This window comes from Erpetoichthys calabaricus, chromosome 4 (assembly GCF_900747795.2).
Source record: "Erpetoichthys calabaricus chromosome 4, fErpCal1.3, whole genome shotgun sequence".
Classification (NCBI taxonomy): domain Eukaryota; kingdom Metazoa; phylum Chordata; class Cladistia; order Polypteriformes; family Polypteridae; genus Erpetoichthys; species Erpetoichthys calabaricus.
Window position 1 is genome coordinate 182,684,604 of NC_041397.2, and position 25,503 is coordinate 182,710,106.

Here is a 25,503-nt window from a genome sequence, read left to right on the forward strand (position 1 = left end):
ACTGTTGGATTATTACTGTTGAATGCCAAGTATCAACTCTTCTGTATTATCTATGTAAGTGTGTAGTAGCATGTCATTAATGAGACAGGTCAAGACGTTAATAGCTGGTGCGCCTCCATTAACGAGCAATCAGACAGCCAGCTAAGCAAACCAAGCAGAACCATGAAGCCAAAACAAGACTAGCTGTAGAGTCAGTTAAACTTGGCATTGATCTTGTTCTACTGGTCACTGAGACAGCACTTAGACCTGGGGGTCACCTCTTCTTAGTACCATACTATGTAGCCTGGTCTTGATCTGCTGCTGGTACGTTACTATCTTGTGCACACTGCTATTCACCTATGGGGTCTTGAGAACTGAGTTTGAGAACCACACTTTAGATTATAAACTATCTAGCAGATTATTTATGCTATTTTTCTACAGCCATGATACACTTTTCTAAATCTATACAGTATAATGCAAAGTTTACTCACTCACTCACTTACTCATGCATCAACAAAATGATTATTTCCTGTTGAGTTAAAAATTTGGCTGAATTGTACACCTAGGTCTGCAGGCATCCTCTATGAAAGGACATTTGAGAATACAAATATTTAGGGGCAAAAACCACCCCCTGCAATAGAAAAATAAAATACCCCAAAATCTTAAAAATGTTTTGAATTATTTGATTGAAATTTAATGACATTATACAATAAAGAAAATTTGCAAACCCTTTTTTTATTTGTTGATATTAACGTTATATTGAATAAGCTATTCACCCTTTTTTGACTCAGCCTTGAAAAGTGGTGCATGAAGAAATGCAAATGAATGCCATCACCACTAGAGTGACACTGAACAACCTGTGGCTGAATCACTTAGAGAAATGTGGCTGGTGATAAATGAAGACAACAGGGTGTCCCGCACAGGAAAAAGAGACGGGGTGATGTACTGCATGAAAAAATGAGTTGTGAAGTGGATGAAGAAAAGTTAAGTGAAGCTCAAGTAAGATGTGGGTACCAACTGCGGTATTACTCTCAACTATAACTGGCTGATGTGACTGTAGGTATTGTTTTGCTAGAAGCAAAAGTTTAAACGCTGGCGAGGCTATGAGGCCTAAGAGAGAAAGGCTTAACACAATATATAGTTTATTATTATTTCTCTTACATGTTCTCTTCTGTACAGTCCTTACCTATTTCCTGTTTTAAACCTCAATCCTGTGTTTGGTTTTCTCCCTCTAAATATATTGTGACATTTTGATGGGTGCAGCAAAGAAGACAAAGCATTCTCAAATGTAGACAACAAAAGAAATGGATGTATGGATGGATGGACTTAATGTTAGAACTTCATTGTCAAGCTATGGGTATGGCAAAAAAACAGAAGCTTGAACAAACAACTGACAGAAAATACTAAAAGCAATGCTTGAGTGAACAACATAAAAATGAAAATTATAAACATCTAATAATAGGAATGTGTACTCCAAATTGCCATTATTCCAACTAAGTATCTGTTTTAATTAAAATGAATACAGTTTCCTGTAAAATAGTACTTTGCAGTGACCATCAACAAAAGCCAAAGTCAGTCAATACAACAGTCAGTAACTGATATAGAACAAAAATGTTTTGATTTTGTGCAATTGTACAGTATGCAGCATGTCCAAGAGTAAGAAGCACCACTCAATTAATAATATTAGCCTCAGGTTAAAATATATATTGTCACACACGTGCGAGTAGGAGGCAGCTAAAGGGTCTGAGTAAGTGTAATAAAACAGCCGACCAGGGGGCGGCGGAGTGCGCTGATTGTCTTTTTCAGTTTCCTACAGACCTTTCCCGGGAAATCCTGCAAGGTTCCGGCGCCTCAGAAGACATCACTTCCGGAGCCGGCCCCTTTGCTGACGTCACTTCCGAAGCTGGCCTCTTTGCTGACATCACTCTTGAAGCCGGCCCCTTTGCTGACGTCACTTCCGAAGCCGGCCTCTTTGCTGACGTCACTTCCGAAGCTGGGCTCTTTGCTGACATCACTCTTGAAGCCGGCCCCTTTGCTGACGTCACTTCCGAAGCCGGCCTCTTTGCTGACGTCACTTCCGAAGCTGGGCTCTTTGCTGACATCACTCCCGAAGCCGGCCCATTTGCTGACATCACTTCTGGTTCCGGCCATTTTGTTGACATCACTTCCTCTACAGGCCTTTAAAGCCTCCATCTCGGGCTACTCTGTTCTGTTTTGGACTCTGTGATATGCACATCGTGCTACTTATTTCAAACCCTTTTGCAGCTAAAAAACAATATACGGGTGGCTGCCACAAACCTTTATGATGTCTTGGACTCTTGATTTTCACAATATATAAATATTATATACAGAAGAGTTTCCAGTTAGTTACATACTTTTCATTCATCCGATTAACTGATGGCACTATAACTGAGGCCCATTGTCTTAAGAAATGTTGCAAGTGAAGCCAGGTAGCACAGCTATGATTTTAAATAAAAACAATGAAAATATGTTTTAACAGCATTGATTGAACTAATGGAGTTGGTGACAATGCAGTACTGCTCTGCAAACAGTCACAATATGCTAAATTTTAATATATTATTACCTATTCATTGCATTTTTGTTAAACTTGAATTTGCTATCCCTGTAAACAGTTTGTAGGAAAGTGACTCATTTAAGTGAAAATAAAAAATGAAGAAGTTTACAGGCTTAGTCACTTTCATAGTCAATGTCAAAATGATATGTAGAGTATGTAATCTGCCTTATGCAAGGAAACCATGAGGTTAAGTAATATATAGTGGTTCTGAGGAGAATGATAAAAGCATCGTAACAAGGTGTTCAGATACCTTCACTGGGGACAAAGCTTATTGACTGCGTTTTATTACTTAGCGGCGCTCAAAGCCCCACTACCCTCTACTAACCAACCTACCCTCGCCTTTCGTGATCATGCGTCATTTCCTCACAGTGCTCAGTGCTTCGCAGGATGTTATTCCATCCATCCATTATCCAACCCACTATATTCTAACTATAGGCTCACAGGGGTCTGCTGGAGCCAATCCCTGCCAGCACATGGTGCAAGGCAGGAAACAAACCCCGGCAGCGCGCCAAACCACCACAGGGCACACGCACACACATTAGGGGCAATTTAAATTTGCCATACCTAACCTGTATGTCTTTGGACTGTGGGAGGAAACCGGAGTACCTGGAGGAAACCCACGCAGACACGGTAAGAACATGCAAACTCCACACAGGGAGGACCCGGGAAGCGAACCCGGGTCTCATAACTGTGAGGCAGCAGCGCTACCCACTGCGCCACCATGCCGCCCTAGGATGTTATTCACAACCACTTTTTGGCATAAGCCTATTTTCATGCTCAAATCCAGAGTTTTATAAAAGAAACTCCTGCTGTGGAATTTTCTACTTGTGGTATCATGTTGCTATTTAAAAAGATTTGAATTTTCGAGCATTTTGGCTTTTGGAATTTCAACCTGTATACAAACAGTTGTGGTGAACCTTATTGCCACTCTTGCATTTTAGGTATTTTATTTAAAATATCTTGAGAATTAATCAGAAATATACCAAAATTATATCATCATAATATTTTAATAGGATGTTCACCAGTATGTAACAAAGAAAAAAGATGTACATGTAACTTAGATGAAGTAATTTCTAGAAAGAAAATATGACCTGGACATGATTGTTGGCAACCTTCCCTAATGTTTAGTTGCACAATCCTTGGCAGTAATGGCAGCTTTCAAACATTTCTTGTAGCAATCTATATATTTCCTACAACTGGCTGCTGGTAGTTTCTCTAAGTATTCATCTTTAATTTGTTATAGCTCACGAATGTTTGAAGAATTTCTTTTACCAATGGCAGATTTCAACTATTTCCAAATGTTCCAAATTGGATTAAGATCAGGGCTTATTTCTGGGCAGTTTTAAAACTGTTCATTTATGGCTTCTTAATCATTTTTTGTGCTTTTGGATGTATATTTTGGTTCATTGTTCTGCTGAAAGACCCATGACCTTCGTCTAAGACCTAGCTTTGTCAATAGGTAGCACATTTTGTTCCAGAATACATTGGTAATCCTCTGACTTCATTATTCCTTTAATACAGGGGTAGGCAATGTCGGTCCTGGAGGGCTACAGTGGCTGCAGGTTTTCATTCCAGCCCAATTGCTTAATTAGAAACCAGTCCTTGCCAATCTCAGACCTTATTCAATTTTATGGTTTGTTAGTCTGCAGTGTTAGGTTCTTATATCAATTTTTTCCTTTCCACAGATATCATCTAAATGATTTGAAACCTAAAATGGATAATTTTCAGTCTGTCAGAGTGTTTTATTAAACCAAATAGTGCATGATGAATCCTCACAGGTGTAAAGGGGAGCAACTTAGAGGGAGAACTGCTGCCTCTTTTGTCATTTGTCATCTTATATATAAACGTCTACGCATGGATGTGTGTGTGTGTCTGTGAAAGGTGGAGTTGAGCTAAGGGCTCCATCTCCGAGGATACTCAAGCGAGGCCAGCACGTTGGTAAAACAAAACATCCGAAGAGAGAGTCACTCACTTATCAGCTATTACAGAAGCATGGCGAGCACATCGGAAAAACAAAACCTCCTAGGAGAGAGATGTCCAGAATAGTTCCTTCCAATTACCTGACAGCTCTACATTTCAATTTTTTTTTTCTGACAATTTCAGTAGTTTCTAGGACCCCCGGCGTTTTACAGCATGGGCTTACACAGCTGGTTGCTAATAAGGGGCCATTAAAACAGTGAATGCAGGTATTTAAGACTGAAATAAGCAATTAAGGGTGGGAAACCTTAACAAGCGAGACCACTAAAATAAAACATTGAAAATGTCACTTGAGCAGTAAGTGCAACAACCAGTAATAATTAACTCTCATTAATAAACATGGTTGAAACAAAACCCTGCAGTCACTGCAGCCCTCCAAGACCGACATTGCCTACCCCTGCTTTTTATACATTCAAGACCTTTGTTTCCTTCGGCAGCAAAACAGCTACACATTTTGAAACCAGCTACTATGCTTAACTTTTGAAAAAGTGTTTATTTTTTTATAAGCCTCATTTTTTTGCCTATAATGTGACAACTAAGCAGTTCTTAAGTTTTGCACCAAACTTTGAATGCCTTTACAACAGATTCATACATTTCCACAGCACTCCTCATGTGGTCATGTTAAGACTGCATTCATGCAAATTTGCATGGATGGTAAAGATCAATGTCCTAAGTGTGGATGAGCTTTGCCCATGTGAATCGCAAGAGATACCACAGTGTCAATACACAGGTGCTCATTGATGCAAACTGTATTGTAGTGGCCAGTATATTACCCTGAAGATCAACAGGACTGGATGGGTCATCCAGGTACTGTATGTTGTGTTCTGTATCTTCAAATCCCTGTGACATTTTTGTTACACCTTACAAGCTGGGAAGGTTCAAGAAGGCAGGCAGAGACTCTCAGGGCATTGGACCAATACAGCCTTGAAAATAAGAGGGGATCACAGAGAGCGGCAAAAACATCATGTCACTCTGGAAGACAATCAGGAACAGTGGAGGAGTGAACACAGCTTCAGTAACAGTGCAGGTGTAGCCATGTCTATTTTCAGTAACTATTACTTTACAAAGCATTTCCCCCTGGCCATAACAGTGGGAGACGATGATTCTTCTGAAAGTATGGCTTGGAATCATTCATTGATAAATAAACATGCATGTTATTGGTCTTTACTCACTTTCAGTGTGTGTGTCTTGATCTTTCCATGTCAGTGTTCATTATAATATTATTCATGATGTTGCAAATTGGCAACAATTATGTGCAGCTTATCACAATATCTTACCTTATTAGGTTTTTGTTTGTTCTTCTACTTTGAATATTATTTTTATAACATTTATCATTATCATTGTGGGGAAACCTCAGTGTTAGTATCAGAAAACTGCAAAATGTAATCAAGAATATTAACTTGTGGCAAAGGGTGCCATAAAATTGTGACGTTATTGATTCTCAGATGTGGCCTCCTACTCCTTGCTGTTAGTAGATGTATGATGATTCATAACTACTTCTAATGTCCTACTTAGGGGTAGGACAAATTCTTATCCTAGTCAAGCATTTACTGCAATTCCTAGGAGTAATTCTGAGACACTTGATAAATGCCAAAGCCTGCTCATTATCATTATGTATGTACAGTAGAATCTGCAAATGTTTCAACATCTTCAGAAACATCCAAGGTAACTTATTAGTGACTTGAAGTGAATATGTGACTGTGCCCAGTTGAAGGTGGTTCCCCACCTTGTGTCCAGTACTGTTGGGATGGCCACTGTCACCTGCAACTCTGAAATGGATGAAATGGGCTTGGATAGATATAAGTAGTCTTGGGGTTTCATTTTTGCAACAGGCTTTCTGTCTAGTCCAAGTTCGGATTAAGACCCCTACAGGCTCCTGGGTAACTTAGCTCCTTAACAGAGCGCTGATTATACTTTTAGTAATACAATGGGCAGGAACGGACACCCAGTATTGTCCTACTCATATGTTCGGCACACGGAGTCTCAATCGTTTTTATGAAGCAGGGAGTGTGATCCACCTTGTTGATTTTGGCAACTGGACAGTACATCATTTCATCAAGCAGGAGTGGTCCCCATGTTCATTTTGGCACACGAAGACTTGGTTGTTTCATCCTGCCCTGGGGTGGGTTGGTGAAAAGGCCCCTTGCTAATATGTACACCCTTCTACTAAAAAGCCAATTCTTGCTTTTAATAGTTTTATGATATTTCAGTTATAAAGACACGATTAAGCAAATTTGTGAAAGGATGGATTGATAATTATTGAGGATGCTAAATTCCTAGAAGAGTTTACTTTTTAGAAAGAAAACAAAATCAATACAAATGTGGGGAGAACCCCAGGATTATCCTCTATTCATCCATCCATTTTCCAACCCGCTGAATCCGAACACAGGGTCACGGGGGTCTGCTGGAGCCAATCCCAGCCAACACAGGGCACAAGGCAGGGAACCAATCCTGGGCAGGGTGCCAACCCACCGCAGATTATCCTCTATTCTTCCCTCAAATTTATATCTGCCTGGTTTCAGCCAGGGACAGAGAAAGGGCTAAAGGCTGGTTTATACTTAATGCTGTGTATTGCGTGCAAGTCCTCCAGGTGCTTCTGTATTTTCCCACAGTCCAAAGACATACAGGTTAGGTGGATTGATGATGCTAAATTTGCCGAAGAGTGTGTGTGGTGTGTGAGTGTGTTCACTCAGCGACTGACTGTCAGACACAGAGGAACACCCTAGCCACATGCTACGCATGGACGCTTATCGAAAAGATGCGACTGTGGCGTGTTGTATTCTAACTGATGAATTTCGAGGAGAGAGGCTGGTTACGTGGATGCTAGAATAATGAACGCAAGGCTGAATATGACGCAACAGGACATGAAAGCGCAAGGAAGACACACAAAAATAAATGAAGTTCATCCTGTAAGTCACTCACTCAGAAGAATATTATACTCACCCTGCCTTCGTTGCTAATGGTTGCAGGTTCTGATGCTCCACCTTCTCCTTTTATCCTTTTTTTGTAATAACAGTCACAAACTCCTCTTCCATCATCACACTCTTATTTCGTCTGCTGTAAAATTGTCAGGCATGCAACACTGACCAGACACTGTCATCTACTGACTAGAAACATCTCAACGCACTGATAAAACAGGCCACTGCAAGCATGAAGGTATGAGAGAACGTGCATGCGCGTTGGCTTGCGGTTTGCGCTCAGGCTTCATGCAGTAAGTATGAACAAGCCTTGAAGTGTGATTGGCACCTCATTTTTACTTAGCCCACGGGTGTCGAACTCTGGTCCTGGAGGGCCGCAGTGACTGCAGGTTTTCATTTTAACCATCTTCTTCATTAGTGACCAATTTTTGCTGCTAATTAACTTATTTTGCCTTTATTTTAATTAACTTGACTCAGGCCCCTTAGTTGTCTATTTTATTCTTAATTAGCAGCCAAACAATAATAAGACACAAAACAAGCCGCCACATGAGCAGCTCACCTGTGCCCATCACCCGTATCTGAAAATAAAGAAAGGTGAAGGTCTCGGTAAGGCTGATCTCTCAGGTTAACAAAACATTTTGATGGTGTTCTTGGGAAAAACAGAAAAATCAACAGTTTTGGAAATGTCTGCTGTGGCAAAACGAGAGGAGTAACAGGGCATGGAATTAAATAATGGGCTTAATTAACAGCAAGAATCAGCTTCTCATTAAGAGATTAGTTGGAGTGAAATTGAAATCCTAGTTTAGCTGGTCATCTGTTGGCTCGTTTCACATCTCATTTCTGTTTAGCTCTCATTTAATGAAGAAAGGAATCAATTGAGGAGACTGAATCCTTAAAAACAGGGCTATTAAAATGAAGGGAAAAGGAGTTAATTAGCAGTGAAAAGGGTAATGCAGCCACAGTGGCCCTGAATTTGACAACCCTGACTTAGCCTCAGAGAAAGAAAGAAAGAAAGAAAGAAAGAAAGAAAGAAATACCGCCAATGAACAAAAGAACTAGCGATTTGCAATAGCGTGTGTTACTGTTAATTCCTATTTGTCTCACTGCTTGATCCTTCAGTCACAGACGAATGTCCGTTCTGTGCAGAGAGAGAGAAACCGTCTTACACTGTTTTCTGTTTTAGACTTCAGCTTCTTTTAAATGTTCTTAACTCTGTTTTTAGAGTTCTTAACTGGCCTTTCAGTGATTGTCTGTTTATTTATGGTGTTAATGGAAATACAAATAATCAAGATGAATATCAGATTGGAAATTTCCTTATTAAACTGGCCAAGCTGGCTATTTATAAATCCAGAAAAGAGCAAATGAAATCAAATAAACAGTGTGACATGATAAGACTATTTTATAAACTTGTAAATTCCAGGGTGTATTTAGAATATAAATTTTATAGATTGACTGCAAATGTGAAATTCTTTTGAGGAAAAATGGTGTGTTAATGAGGCAACTTGTAATCTTGAAGATAATGAGTTGATTTTTTTTGACATATGAATTAAATATTGTTTTTTTTTTGGGGTTAGTTGGGGTTTTATTTCTTTTCTTGAGTTATGATATTGTAAATGATTTGTTGATTATCAATTAATAAAGTTTAATTCAAAATTAAAATTCAAGGGAAAGAAAGAAGAGTACCTTGCAGTGTGATGGACACCTAATTATTACTTAGCTGCAGAAAAAGAAAGAGAAAGAAAGGAGTTTAGAATCTTAACAAGACACTGTTAAGTAACAGTGCACAATATGGCAAATCCACATGGAGTGAATGGCCACAGTTGGCTGCAGGTTATTTTTATTTCGGTCACTTTTTTAGCAAACACTTACTTCTGGAAATGTCACGTTCTTTTGCCTTTATTTTAATTGGCTTGTCCTTATTTTATTTTTGTTGTTGTTGTTATTCAAACAGTGTTAAGATGTAAAACAAGCCAGAAAAGAAAAGAAAGAATTGAAGAGTCTGAGAAATATTGAGGAACACAAGTGGATGGCGCTCACAGGAAAAAGGACATGAACAGTTTTGAAAATGTCTGGGGTGGCAACATGAGAACACTGACAAGCCATAAAATGAAACAATGATTTTCATTAACAGCAAAAATTGGCATCTAATTACAAAATTGGTTTGCACAAAAATTGCAATCTGCACCCCCACCAGTTATCTGTTCATCTGTTTGCACCTTTTTATTGTGTGACTGCTAGTTAAGGAATAAAAAAGCACAATTAAGGGTTCTGAATTTTAAAACTTAAGTCAGTTAAATGTAAGGCAAAAAAAGGGAAGTGTCATTAGCCCCAGTAGTTGTTAACTAATCAAGTTAGTGGTTGGAATGAAAATGTTCAGGCAGTGCAGCTCTTCAGGACACCCAAAACTAATTAGTAAATCAAATCACCTCCAGTGAAACCCAGCAGCCACATTAGAGCCCCGGGACTCGAGAATCAGCCTTCAGAAAACAGCAGTGGAAGTAAACAGCTTGGGCAAATTTTACAAGTGGGTGCCGAGGAACAGCTAGCAAAGCTTTGGATCAGGCCAGTGGTCAGAAGTTCCCCAACAGTTAAATGAGATATCAAGTGCTGATTAGGTGTCACATGATGTGGGCAGGGGGATGGGCACTCCCACCAGCTGGAGGATGCTGCTTGCACTAAGTGGAGCCCCAAGCAGTGCTAGTTTAGCTAGCTTTTACTTGAAAAGCCTTTCTTTTGTATCCCCCTTCTTTCCCTCTTTTCCTCTCCCCAAGTAAGAACAGGAGCACTTCCAGTTCACTTATCTTTTTTTTTTTCTTCCCTGCACAGAGGACTTCTCATCTAGATCATCAATAAAAGGTAAATGGAAAGTCTTGAAGTTCTTTTACTTTAGTGCTAGATGGGGTCTTATTACTGGGCTGGCAAATGTTTGATATCAGCAGAAAGTATCAATAAGGCCCAACAGATGTGTTCAGTGGTTTCAAAGGTGTGATGTGCTGGTAGTAAAATGGGGGGGTGGGGGTGAGTTTCAAAGTCATCCATTTGGACTTGAAAAGGTGAAGTTTTCAGAATTTTTGAGACGTTTTACATCTTCTGCGCTTGTTGTTTCAAATGTAGTCAAAATCTCCAGTATTTCTCAATACTCCCTGTTTTAATTTACAAATTAAATGATTTAATTTTATGCACCTATTCAGAAGTTTGATTACCTTATTATGCATGTTGGCCCCATATAAAATCTAGAATGACTGACAATAAAGAGTGTCACAAAGCTGGATTGTTCTTTTACTTTTTTTTGAGCATTTTACATATTCCCATTTTGAGGTAATATTTCCTGTACTGTTTGTTTTACTGTTAGCTCTATTAACGTTAACATTGTTCAAAGTTATTGTCTGTTTTTACCTACATTTTTATTACTCTTTAATAGTTTTTTGTATCCGTATGCTGCTGCTGGAGTATGTGAATTTCCCCTTGGGATTAATAAAGTATCTATCTATTAGTCAGCAGGGCATAAACTGTATATTCTAAAACTCATTCTTGCATTTACTTTTTATATAGCGCCCTTCTTTCTAAATGCAAGTGTGTATCATTTACATAAGAAAACTCTAAACTTGAGCTCTTAGAACCTTAAATAGTCAAATTTTCTTGATTCTTATTTCTCTGCATGGAAAACAAGGACATTTATTTTTGGCATGTTGAGTTAATCTGAAAAGATCACATAAAGCAAAAGGGAGTTGTGTTGTTGTCCACGTTTGGGTGTCTGTACATGGTAATTAGTGAAAGCTTCAAAAGAAATTTGACTACCTAATGTAGATTTCAGAAAAGGGATGGATGAATGAATACTGAAATTTTAAAATCTTAAGTCTTGCTGTATTTTTCTAACTTTGGGGTCTCTTCATGATTTAGATAAAATTACAAACTTAGTCTTGTGTGCAGAACAAAACTACAGAGTTGTAAAGTATCTTGGAGGAACAATGGCTTTGAAAGCTGCATCTGTGAGTTTAGTGTTTTTTCCTACATGTACGGTTTGTTTTCCAATCTCTTAAAGTAATTGGCCTAGTGGGGTGTGTGATGGGCTGGCATCCTGCCGATGGCTGGTTCTATTGCTTCACACAGTGCTCTCAGGATGGTCTCCTGCCTCCGATGACTCTGGCTCATATGCTTGACAAAGCTTGAGGCTTTGTCAAAGCTGTATTGGGCTGAATGGCTTGTTCTCATCTCCTAGGATTGGAGTTTGGCGTAGTAGTTGAGGTTTTGGACTTCAACCCCTGAGATTGTGGGTTCAAATCCTACAACTGACAGTTTGACCATGAGCAAGTCACTTTTAACTGCCTGTTTTTTAACTGAGAAAAACAAAAATGTACGTAAACAATCGTATCCTTTATTGTAAGTTGCTTTGGATAAAGGCATCGGCCAAATAAATGCATGCAAATCAAAACTGTTCTAATGCTACTTAATTTGCACTTTGTAAGCTAATCTAGGGTTTCTGGGTGTCTTGTAAAGCATTGGTGTCCTGTCCAGGGTTAGCTTCTTATTAACATTATTCAAAGTTATTGTCTGTCTGTATACCTGCATTGTTATCACTCTTCTTAATTTAATATTTTCTTTATCAATATGCTGCTGCTGGCGTATGTGAATTTCCCCTTGAGATTAATAAAGTATCTATCTCTATCTATCTATCAATCATGAATTTCATGCACGTGATTTAAGGAGTATAGTAGAAGATGCTAATACTGTACTTGGAGGTCCTTCTAAACTCCACTGGATTGTGTCAAAATTTCAGTAAATTGGAATTTGCAAGGTATGTTGGGCAAAATGGATGGCACTTGTCAAAGTTTAAGGTCGTGTGCTTTTGCCATAAATAGCACTTAAAAGTCCCGGCCCAGCTGTCAACCCAAGTTGGCTATGTGTGTGGGAATGCACTGTCCATTTTACTCTCCTCCTGCCCTGGCCAAAGTTCAGCCTATCGCTCATTCAGTGTTGCTGTGATGTGCCAAAACTCTGCAAATCCTAACTCAATAAACAGGTTAAAAAAAAAAAAAAAAATCGATGCCTATTCTTGCATTGTGCTGGCATCTTGAGATTCAGCAAAGGAACTTGCCTTGAAGTACGTTCAGTAAACCAAAGTGCAGCAGCAAGTGACTGAAATTACTGTGTGGCAAAAGGGGAAAAATAATTGCCTTAATGGGAGTTAAGCTCTTTATTCTATTCTGCAAAGCTTCTTAAAAATATGCTGCATTTCCAGTTTTTCTGTTTGTTTTAATTTCTTCTGAATTCTCTACAAACATAAGATGATTGATCTAAATTAAGCAGCATATTGTGTGTTTTGTTTAAAGGATAATTTAAAAAAGTCAACCAGGAGCCTTAACGTAAAATGGGCAGAGTTGTGCTGTTCAACAGATTAGCCATCTTGGGGTTGTGATCTGATCCTTTCGCTTACAAACTAATTCCATGTCCACTACACAGGGTCTTGTTTGTCTCTCCATACATAATGAATGGAGAGGCTTGTTGGAAAAAGTCAAGGAGAAAAGCAGTTCGGAATCACACACTCTTAATATTTAAGCAAATGTGTTTTGTATGATTAGTCTCACTTCTTGTATGGAGCAACCAGGAAATGAGTTTCACTTGTTTCTGATTTCATAGAAAAACAACACTACTAACGCTTTCAGAGAAATGACATGCTGTAACGTAATTATACACAGGGCAGTGGGGGGATGGCGGGGAGATGAAAAGACAAAAAAGAAGTGTTTAAAATGGATGGCTAGTTGAATAACTCGTTTCTTAACTTGCTTTTTTCAAGCTTCATTATTAAAACAAACTCAGAATAGGTTGCCAGCTCACAAGTAGACGGCTTAGAGACTTCAAATATGCAAACCACAGCATGCCAAAAAAAAAAATCTGCAGACATGGGGCAGACTTGGCTGGGAATAAAACTCTACAACTTGGAGGAGTGAGGCAGCAGGGCTTACCGCTGTGTGACCCTGGGTGCGCTCCAGAAGAAGTTAAAATACCTTTCATTTTTGTAGAGAAAGTTGCTCTACAGTTAACAATTACAAATAAAAATGAACCATAGGTTGCAAAGGCACAAGTAAGGTGTCTAACTTAATAAAGAAACATTATAAAAAATAAGCCTTGTTCTCTGTCTTGTAATATTCAAATCATGCCTGAAAACCCTGCTATCTTCTCTGGTATTTTTGGATCTTCTTTAGCCCACTATTGTATCCTCTGCTGTGCTGTGTGTAATTTAATTTGCAAAATTTTCCCAGCGTTTCATATATTTGTCTCGATTTTGTGATTTGTTCTCCTTTCTTGTGTGTGGAATGCCTTATGGTGTCTGAAGTTCAACACCTAGTTATGGCCTGGCATCTCAACCATAGTTTGTTCCTGATTTTGCTCAATGCTGGTATGGCAGGCTTCGGTTTCATGAATGGTTTAGGCAATGCTTATCATTTTTTTAAATCTACTCATGGACCTCCGTAAAGTGTCCTGCATCAGCCACAGCAAACACCAGTGCAATGCTCAAGAACCATGTGTAGTATCTGAGCTGACATTCTCTATAGGCCAGCATGTCAGGTTGGGGAGCATGCACTGATACAGCACGTTGCTTCAACCCCCCAGGCAGACACACAGTCCAGTCCCACCCTCCAGAAATTACCATCTATCTGCCACAGCCAAGTGTTACATGGGTATCCCCTTTGGTCTGGTCCAGCCGCTCGGGTCCTGTAAACCAGGTCACCCTCGGGGGGGGAATCGCATCACATGGCCATAGAGCAATAACTGGCACTTCCTCACAATACAGGTAATGTGCCTCATTCGGGACTGGAATGAGCGGTTGCTCATGGACACATTCAAACTAGTGGTACCCAAGGATTCTCCAAAGAGACACTGTACCAACCGAGTCTAGTCTTCATCTAGGGTCACTGGATAGCATCCATGTCTCTCAACCATATAGCATAACGGGAATCACCAGGGTTCTCATGTATAAACGGTGCAGATGCACAAAAATGTTGCGTAAGCCCGTTTCTACGCTCGCATCGCGATGTATTAAACCTAAACTTAGCGTAAAGCCACACACATTTTCACGCCAGTTAAATGCTTGGCATGCACAAGTTCTCAGCTCGGTTTTGCAAACTGGTGGGACCCAGCGTCAAAGCAGTGCTTTTGTTCCAGTGTGGTTTCCCCTTTCTTTTTAGATCCACATCCCTGACACGGCTTTATCATATTCATTGAAATTAACCGCATATTGTTTATTAGTTTAAGGCATCTGAATGTAATAAACCTGTAACAATAAAATGGCCAAACTATTCCAAATACCATAGCTGCTTTAGTGTTGTTCCTCTCAATGCACCACTCAGACTGTTTATCCCACTGTATCCGAGTGTGGAATCTGATCGGAAAGAGAATTACAGTATCGGTATACAGCATCAAACACACACTGCCTCAGCCATGCTGTTTATTGAATTGCTCTCAAACGGCAAAAAGCTTCAGAGTCTTTCCTGTAGGGACATCACTTTTCAGAAATTTTCATCCCAAGAACTATAAATGTAACTCAATCAGTCCATCAAGTGCTCCTTGTAGAACTGTTTGTATTTATAAGTACAATTACCTCACTGTAAACTTGTAATAGTTATACTATTGCACAACCTGAGCCACTTTATAAAGTACATATTTACATACAGTATGATGACTTCATTTTTAAGATGAAGTACAGCAAAATGTTAACATTTTATCTGTATAATGTAATAAACGACATTTAAATCTATATTGTTAATAAACCTGTGAGAACACGGTGTCACAGCACTAGCAAGGAGCTGGCGCCAGTTCAGGGATTGTTGCTGCCTCACGCTGTAATCTTGCTGGGACTGGCGCGCCCCTCAAGAATAGATGGATAGAATAATTAAACATGTATTACGAAGATATTTCAATGTTCCTTAAAAGTTATGGAGAATCTGTGATCTAAACTTACAGATGGCTTAACATGTATTAAAGAGCTGATTGTGTGGCGATTGGTTACTTGGAGAAAGAAAAGGAAGGACAGGAATTAGAGGTTGGTACGTTTTGAGAGAGACAGTACTGCTGCAATAAATTATTTCATTGAAGGTCGCACACAGCGCAGCAAGCATCTTGCGGGAGGCAGGAACAGTCTCTTTATCAGGGCACCAGCTCATCACTATCACTGTGCCACCGTTGTTCCCAAGTTTAATAACCTGCTTTAACTCCTATCATCATGAAAAAGATATCGCGTATACATCTCAGTATTTTAATTATTCAGAACGCTGTAATATCACGAATGTAATGGATTCTGTGTCCTGTCGGAGGAAGAGAAAGCCCATTTAAGAAGCACGTAGTGATCTATACACCGAGCACATAGAAGAACAAATACAAAACATTTAACATGCTACTATAGTTACGATAGAACTAGTAAATGAAACAATTTAAAGATGAAGTTTATGATCTACTTTAATGACAAACTACGTGATTAAAGTGGAAATTTTGAGATTAAAGTTGACATTTCGAGCTTTTTTTTCTCACACTGTCCCTATTTTTCTCTGTACCCTAATAAGCTTTCATAGGACACTCAGATGGTGGGCTACGACTCTCCTTTTCACAGCAACATTGATATGTGACAACTTCTTTTTTTTTTTTTTTATTTTTTTTATTTTGGGCACTGTGTGACTTTGTGAACTTGAGCTTTCAAGTTTCTCTGTCACTCGATCAACTTCCTTTTGTTGTTTATACCACTGTTTAAACCAACAAATAGTACATTTTTCCTTGTCTCCACTTGGTATTCGCTGAATTTCTTCTATTTCCCTCCCGTGCTTTTGCCATTATCTTTTCACAGAACGCTGAGTTTAAGGGCTATTTATATTGATTTCCATATTCAAAGAGGTGTAATTCTGAGAGGAGTTTGGGTGGGGCAGCAGGCACGTGCGTTACTTTTCACGTTGCCTGGGATTTATGGAGCGGAAGAACGTGGAAGTTGGCGAATGCACAGATTTTTTTTTTTTGTGCGTATGCACATTTCTGCTTTTGTCTTTACACCATGTGTTAGTGTTAATTCTACACACAGCATTATGCATGAGGCCCCAGGACTCTAAAAACTTGGAACTTCATCCTTTTGGATAGATATCAGGAGCATCACACACCCCTTTCCAGTGAGCTCGTGACCCTCCATGTTCTTCCAATCCATCTATTGACTTCATCAGAAGAGTCACCAGAGACATGAATGTCACTGCCAAGGTAAGTAAACCTCTCGACGTGGTCAACACTCTCTACAAATGGACATGCTGCTGATGGCTAGACCCAATAAGTCATTAAAGGCCTGGATCTTTGTTTTTATCCAGGACACCTGCAAGCCCAGACACTCAGACTCCTCATTCAGTCTCTCAAGCACCCTGATGAGAACCTACATTGACTCTGCAAAAATTACGGCATCATCTGCAAAGTAAAGATTGGTGAATCTTCCTTCACTAACACATACCCAACACCCAGTCCATGCAAGCAATGAGCAGGGAAGGAGCAAGAACACACCCCTGACAAACTCCTGAATGAAGGGGGAAGAACACAGAGGTTCTGCCTCCACTCTGCACAGCACTCACTGTACCAGTGTACAGGCTGGCCATGATATCCAGCAACTTCTTTAAGGTAATCCTGCAAAGTTTTGGAATGTTCCCCAGGGCAGCTCGATCAACTGAGCCAAACACTTTACAAAAATTGACACAGGCTACAAAGAAGCTCTGCAGATATTCACATTTGTGCCGAATGAGACTCCTCGGTGCCAGGATGCAGTCGATGGTAGACTTCTTGGGCGTAAAACCAGACTCCAATACCGGTGGTGCGGTGAAGGAGACCAATAACATCCTCGTGGACAAATGCTGGAGGCAACTACAGAACTGCAGGGTTTACAGAAGTGCCTTGTTTGTGAATTCTGACCACAGACTTGCCGCTGCTACTCTGAAGATCCAGCTTAAGTCCAGTAGGCTACCACCTAGGACAAAATGATGCTAGACTTGTCCAGACTCAAATCAGGCTGCCTGCTGGCAGGCACTTTCGAAGAATTTGTGTTGGTGTTGCTGGTGTTCCCAGAAAGAGGTATTTCCTCTCGAAGGGCACCCTGGATATTATCAAGGGGAGTTGGAGCACACGGCTTGATGGCATCTCCGGTCCGTACTGGGAATGGAGAAGGATGACTGTGAGGGCTCTAAGGGCAGATAAAGAGGCGTTTGTTTATAGGAATCTGTGAGCAAGTGATGCGCCATCTATGGTCTAATGACCCATGTCCTGCTTTATAGAGGAATTGAAGCATTACATACATCTGTTCCTTGGAGAGTTGCAGTCAGGGCAGGTGATGGAATGGTTCTTGCAGATGGGCAGGAACACCAATTGTAACTGCAATTGTAACCTGATGGGCTGGCTACTTCGAGCAGCTGTTTAAAGCTGACCCTCTGGCTAGGACTTTGGATAACTCTGGGTCCACGGTTCTTGAGGATGATCCTCCATTTATCTATGAATAACCCAGTCTCGCGGAGATTGTACAGGTGGTGAACCAGCTGAAGGTAGGGAAGTCTGCAGGGATCTGTGGTGAACTTCTCCAGCCTGCTGGTAAGGCTGTCCTTTTTGCATTGCAAGCAATCTTTGCTTCCACTGGAACATTCACTTCACTTTCTTGTGTGATTTTATTTATTGAATATTTCCAATACAGCAAATACAAATGTTTTTTAAACATTTTTATTAAATCCATGCCCTGATGACACCTAACATATCCCGAGTCGGGAAGCACTCAACCAACATTCGCAATAGTGAGCAGCAGACCTTCAGAATCAGGACTGAACAGCGGTAGGCCAGCCCTCAATAGTTTTCATGGGTGATTTTGTTAATCCAAGATGCAGATAACATCTTCAGATGTAATAAACTATACAATTGTAAATACCCAGCTTATCATTGAAGACATTATAAGGGGATTTCCAATGTGAAAGAAGACGTCTAGCAGCAAGTGTCTTATGGTCTGCCAGCTGTGATTGGTCATTACTGATGAGGCTGATGTTCTTCTAAACTGAAATGGATCTAAGGTGGTTTTTAAATTGACTTTTTTTCTTTATCTTTAAACAATTTAAAAAGTGTTCTGTAATTGTTATATGAAAGTAGTCTGATGTCATAGACTAGTGCTGCAGCTCTCATTGGGGTGGGTGTGGTCCTTTTAAGGGACAGTTTCCCAGTGGTTGAAGTATTCCCATTATGCTAGACCGAATTTAAGTTCTACTGCTCTGTCTCCGAGCTTCTCGCAGCAAATCTCCACTGCTGTCTCGCTCACGCATCCTCATTCTCCTACCTGTGTTCCACTCCTCTGAGCTGATCCATGAAAGGATGGCAACTGCCGGAGAACAATACGCCAGGAACATTTTTTGTGAAAGTGTAGTACCCAGTGAGTCCTGTCTTAATCGCCTCAACACCAGCAGTCTGCAAAACGTCCTTCTTTCTCAGTCTCGCAGGTTTAGATTGTCCATGTTATAATATGTTTAGTTTTGGTAAATCTAACTGCTATCATTTTCAGAATTGATTAGTAGTTGGCAGACTAGTACAAAAGATGCAATGAGGAAGAAAAATGAATGCTAATAAATGCACATATCTAACATTTCAATTTAGTTTCATTGAGGTGATAAAGTTTTTAGAATTGCTAATGATTCAGTAACCTTTATCCATCGCTGAACCTAGAAGCAGAACTGGGCATTCTTAAAGCAGGTTCTCCCTTTACATTGATTTGGAACTTGTATGTAGCATGTAAGTTACTTTTATCCTGTGTTGTGTTAGGCTTTTTTATAATTCCATATTAAATTGCTTTATTGTTTCTATGTTAAAAATGCATTAGGCATATACTGTACCTGGAAAGTTAAACACAGACCTACATATTATCAAAAATCCCTTATTAAAATTTCAAAATGCAATCCCTCATTATGATGTTAAGATACAGTACTTAAATAAAGAAATAAAATTTCATGGTAATTGAAATCCATTTCAGTTCCTGGATGTGGTGTGTCAAGGGAGGAAGAAAAGCCTTCAGCTGTCGCATGAAAACCGAACACATTTATCAATAGTTGTCAATAATTAAGCATTTGCTTTGAGTAACGTGTCTGCTATTGTCCACAATCATGCTGTTGGAAGAATCCAAGACAATGCCCAGCTTTGCAGCACTAGGTTTATGTTCGTGGGTGGTACGACTTAAAGTTTCGGAGCCCCTTTCCTAAACTGCCCTCCCATTCTTTTGGAGGGTACACCATACCAGTCAAGAGAGGTAACCAGTCACTAATCCTTAATGCAGCAGTTTATACCCTCATTCAATTCCAGTGCAGAGTTGAAGAGATCTGTTGTGCTGAGTGCAAGGCTCTGACCTGTCCACATATTTCAAATTACTAGTCTGTGCACTCTGATGATTAGTAGTATTATCATATAAAATGAAGTTATTACTTGCATATCCAACCAACATTTAACACAATTTTAATTTTGCCTATTCATCTGTTTATTATGAGTAGCACACATGGATATAAAGGGAATGCCCACCCCTCCATATTGTGGGGGAAAAACATTCACTACATATGTATGTTCATAAGATGCTTTGCATTATGGCAGTGATCAAACAGGCCTATGCCTGGAATGTTGCTCTGAGTGCATTACGATTAAGTGACGAATGATAGGCAGATGTTATCCTTATGTGCCATGTCCAAATGTGTTTTGAAGATGTGCAAAGATCTAGGTCTCGTGTCTTTCTTTGCTTTATGGATGTGCACACATATGTGCGGTATACAATATATAAATATGCTTGTGTGTGTACATAGAGTGTAGCTTGCTAGATGGTTTGAGGTACACCCGGGCTTCAAAACAGCAGAGAGGCCCAGGCTACTGGATATGTTTGTGTGGTATGTTTGTTTTTTGTTTATCACAGTATGAAATACATAAGATGATCAAGAATCACCCATTAATGTTAAGCACATACCTCCATCTATAATCAGATGTGCACTTCATCTCCCCTCTAAATATAGGGCTCTTACTACTTTCCTCAACACTGGTCGACTTCCCTGCTACTCTCCCAACTTCGAACTATCTGGCTTGACCCAACAATAAACCTGTGGTTAAATCCCAAGAGTCCATATAAATAAATATACAGTGGAACCTCGGTTCACGAACGTCTCGGTACACGTATGAATTGGTTTACGACCAAAAAGTTCGCCAAACTTTTGCCTCGGTTCATGACCACACACTCGGTATACGAACAAGCCATTTTCCCTTTCGGTTTGTGCGTGCCGATTTCCGCACATGTTGCATTGTTCTCGGTCAGAAGTGTGTGCTTGCACGTGCGTGTGTGCTTTCATTGTGAACTCTGTGTTCTATTTCATTTCCACTTCCGGTTCGTACACGCCGATTACTGTATTTAAGCACGTGTTCAGCCTCTCCCTGTTCATTGTTCAGTCAGACGTGCATGCTTTACCTGTGAACTCTTTGTGCTCTACAGTATTTCGTGTGCTTTTGCAGTTAACCATGACTTCTAAGCAAGTGAAGAGTGGTGAGAAGAAAGTTTTGCAGAAAATTAAGTAAAAGAAATTATTGAAAAGTGTCAGTGTGGCGTTCGTGTTACTGATCTTGCCACCGAGTACAAGAAGTCAAAATCTATGATTTTGACTATTCTAAAGCAAAAAGAATATTAAAGCAGCTGATGTTGCAAAAGGAGTTACAGCGTTAACCAGGCAGAGGCCTCAAGTGCTGGAAGAGGTGGAAAAACTGTTGCTAGTGTGGCTGAACGAGAAGAAACTTGCAGGGGATAGCGTAAGCGAGGCGATGTTATGCGAGAAAGCCAGGAAGATTCATGGTGATTTGCTGCAAAACTATCCTTCTACGAGTGGTGAAAGTGAGGAATTTAAAGCCAGTAGAGGATGGTTTGAAAAGTTTTCGCAAGAGAAGTGGCCTTCATAGTGTGGTAAGGCATGGAGAGGCTGCTAGTTCCGACGCTGAAGCTGCAAAAGAATTCGTGAGAAATTTCACAAAATTAGTGGAATTCGACCAGACTCATGCAAGGTTAGTTTTCTTGGTGGTTTATGGCTAGTTTTTGTATTACGGATTTTTCAAATGTTCATTTTCCGGTTTGTAGCGTGAATTGTTGCAATGTTACTTTTCTCTTTTTTTTCAAATGTTCGTTTTTTTTTTCTTAAAACACAAAAAAAAATTTACACAGCGATTGGATTGTAAGGCTATTAGCGTGAACTCCTGCAATGTTACTTTCTTGTTTGCTTATGGTTGGCTTTTAAAAAGTTCTGATTTGTTCAAATGTTCCTTTTTTTCCCCCTGTGCTTAAAACTCAAAGTTTACAGCGATCAGGTCATAAGGCTACAGTATAGCGCAAACTCTTGCAATGTTAGTTTTCTCTGTTCAAGGTTTTCTCGGTGTTCTTCAATGTTTTTACATTTAGTTTACTATTACGCTGTGCATTCTATGGTTTAATTAACTATATTTGTGCTTAAAAACTTAAACTGTATGTAAATTTTTTTTTTTTTTTATGGTCTGGAGCAGATTAATTGTATTTACATACAATCCTATGGGGGAAATTGCTTCAGTTCATGACCAAATCGGTTTACGACCAGAGTTTTGGAACGAATTATGGTCGTGAACCGAGGTTCCACTGTAGAGAGATGGCTAACACAGGTAGCATGTGTATAAGACTGGATGAAATCTAACTAATCAACATAAATCTCAGTGTTAATGTTTACAGTGCACCATCTGTTGGAATGTAATTTGTAATGCATGTAGTAACGATCATTCCAACAGATCACATGGTACATTACAAGAATCTGTAGTAATATGCATTTTTAGAAATGTTTGTGCCATATTTTTTTTTTTTTTTTTTTTCCCATTTCCTGAAAAGAATGTTGGAGAATACATTTAGAATGTACTAATGTTAAGATAAATTGGGCAGTGCATAATATTCTTTAAAAGCCCTGACCAAGATTATAACTAGGGAATCCATTCCTGGGAATTCGGGAATCCCGCAATTCATTCCCGGGAATCCCAGGCTCCTGGGGATGACACAGTGCAGGGGCATCTCGCATGTGAATGCTTTTAGAACGACCGACACTTATTTTTATAAAACTACTGCAATATGTTGACAAAAATAAGACTAACCTTATCTACAAGCAGTTCATGCTGTCATATAAGTACTGTACATGTATCTTTAGTTGCGATAATAAGAGCAACAACACAACGTCCTCACAGGTGGCGCAGTGGTAGTCCTGCTGCTTTGCAGTAAGGAGACTCTGGAAGATTTTGGGTTCACTTCCCGGTTCCTCCCTGTGTGGATAGCGCTTTGAGTACTGAGAAAAGCGCTATATAAATGTATTATTAATGTGTCCAGCATGTGGTCGTCCAGGCGAGAGCGCACCTTCATGCAGAGTACGCCAGCCGCTAAGAAAGCACGCTCTGCCTCCACTGAAGTAGGCGGCACAGTCCTCAGATACTGATACACTTGTTCTAAACAACGCCTGTGCTTGCCGTTGCTCTGAAACACCGCTATTTCAGCTTTTACTGATGCATCCAGTTTCTTTTCATCATTCTGTGATGGTAAGTTTCTTGGCACAGATAATGCGGATGCAACAGACTGACGCATTGCAATTTCAAGTTGCTGTTCAAAGCTGTTGTTTGAAGTACAAGCTGAAGCAATGGCGCCACCTTATTTTCAACTGTAACTGTTTTTTTTTTTTTTGTTTTTTTTTTTTTTACACTTTTACACGCTATATATGCGAGCTTAGCCGTTCCCATTTTCCTGGGAATTACAGCAGTTTCATTCCCGGGAATGAAAAAGTCCCTAATTATAACCCCATCTTCCTTTTTTTAAATGACCCTCCCCATGTCTATCACACATTGATATGCAAGCCCTGAATTGCTTTGATATTTTAATGTCGGTACTAATTTACTTAAATGATAGTTGATGACTAAAAATTAATTAATATGCTAGTATTTTAAAACTATTAAATATAAAGTGGGGAACACTTTGAGTAGTGAGAAAAGCGCTATATAAATGTAAAGAATCATTATTAAGACAAGCTATACTTCATCTTATTCAGGCTGGATGTCGTAGCCCTCATCTTCTCTGTCCAGAGAGCAATGAAAAAGGAGGACTGGATATTTGTCTGTGACATTACTTTATATTCAAAGGGTTGGCAATAGTTCAGTATACTCTGTTAAGGACCTATTTAACCGTTATTAAGGTGAAATTTGCTGATGATGCTGTGATCTTTGTGGAGTCAATGGAGCCGTTGATAGGGGCTCTAGAGAAACTGAATGGAATGAGGAGTCCGAGTGGCTGGGCTTGTGAGTGTCCTGGATAAACAAACAAGACCCAGGTCTTTAATGACTTCACAGGCATAGCAGTGTGTGTGTTTGCGGAGAGAGAGAAAGCGCGAGAGTGTCAAGAGGTTTACTTACCTTGGCAGCGATTTATTCATGTCTCTGATGACTCTTTCTATGGAGTCAGTAGATGGGTTGGGAGAGCATGGGGGGCCCATGAGGTCACTGGAAAAGGGTTTGTGGTGCTCCTTAACTCCTTCTGTACTGTCTCTTTGGAGAATCCTTTGGTTACTGCTGGTTTGAATGTGTCGAATGAGCAGTTGCTAATGGAGTCATAAATGTGGCACATTGCCTGAATTGTGAGGGAGCATCAGTAAAGGCTCTATGGCCATGTGGCGTGACTTCCCGAGGGTGATCCAGCTTGTAGGATCCTCATTGTTGAGGACCCAAGTGGCTGGACTAGGCCTGGGGGATGCCCATGTAATCCTCGGTGCAGCAGATAGATGGTCATTTCTGGAGGATGGGACTGGACTGTGTGCCTGTCCTGGGGTGTGGCCAACTGGGTTTTTGAGCTGTGGTGTTGTGTGGTGGGTGCAGCAATGTGCTATACCAGTGCATGCTCCCTGACCTGAAGGTGAAGTACATTATATTTTTAACTACCTATTGTGGGGAACAGCCCGGACACAGACGGGCAGACACGTTCATGTCACCCAACACACATTTATTTACAACTATTACTATTTACAATTGTGCCACACAACCCACAGACTTCCCCAAAGTCCAAGCCAAACCACACCATGATGCCTCACTCTTCAGGTCGCCTCCTGTCTCTCCTTCCAAGACCTCGTCCTCTTCTACTCGACTCCAGCTTCGAATGAAGGGAGGCGGCCCCTTTTATCCGTACCCGGATGTGTTCCAGGTGTGCACCAGCAATCCCGTGGCCACGCCCCAGTGTGACGGAAGTGCCGGCTGTCCTCCCGGAAGCACTCCGTGTGTTCCCTCTCTTCTTCCCACCCCAGCACTTCCTGGTGTGGCGGAAGTACTGGGGTCCAGGGTCCTTCAGGCAGGGGGACGCCCCCTGGCGGTGACCATGGGCCCCTACAGGGTTGGGCTTCCAAGCCCTGTACCCGTGGTCCCCAATACAACCAGGGCGGACGCCCCCTCGCAGTCTGGAGGAGGAATGAGCCCTCCTTCTGTCTTCCTGGGCGTCCCGACCGGGCATGAGCCCCATCCAGGTGCCACACTATAAAATAGAATGTGTTTGAGTAAAAATAGGACATTATTTTCACATTTTTATTGTAAGTATGAACAATAAGATGGTAAGTTCACAATGTATTTTAAGGTCTCAATATAGTTTTCATTAGGCAGTCCTGTCCCATTAGATGTTATTCCAAACAGAGCTGTTAAAGGATTAGGGGTTCCTGTAAGCCCAAGACTGTGTGATTAATAAGGAAATGATGCCAATGGACTGCCAATATACAAATCTCCAAAGATCCCAGTACCAACTTATTCCTCATATAAATCTTAAGGAATGATGACATACATTGTCTTGCAAAAACATTCCGAACCTTGAACACTTTTCACAATTTACTGAATAACTACACTAATTTTGTTTGTTATGGTTTTTATTTTAAAGCACTGAAACTGTTTACTGTGTCATTGTTTTAATTTTGGGGGGAGGGGGTGTCAAGTTTTGGGATGGGAATAATGTGAAGGAAAATGGTATACAAAGAT

The 25,503-nt window shown here is 40.3% G+C and overlaps 1 protein-coding gene across 1 annotated transcript in view; it reads left to right on the plus strand.

The window, feature by feature from the left end:
• Positions 1–9,880: 9,880 nt before the first annotated feature.
• oca2 (oculocutaneous albinism II) overlaps positions 9,881–25,503 on the plus strand; it is a 353,721-nt gene continuing 338,098 nt past the window's right edge. The window contains exon 1 of the mRNA XM_028800033.2: positions 9,881–10,305. The gene's annotated coding sequence lies outside the window, so the exon portion shown is untranslated. The remainder of the gene's footprint in view (positions 10,306–25,503) is intronic.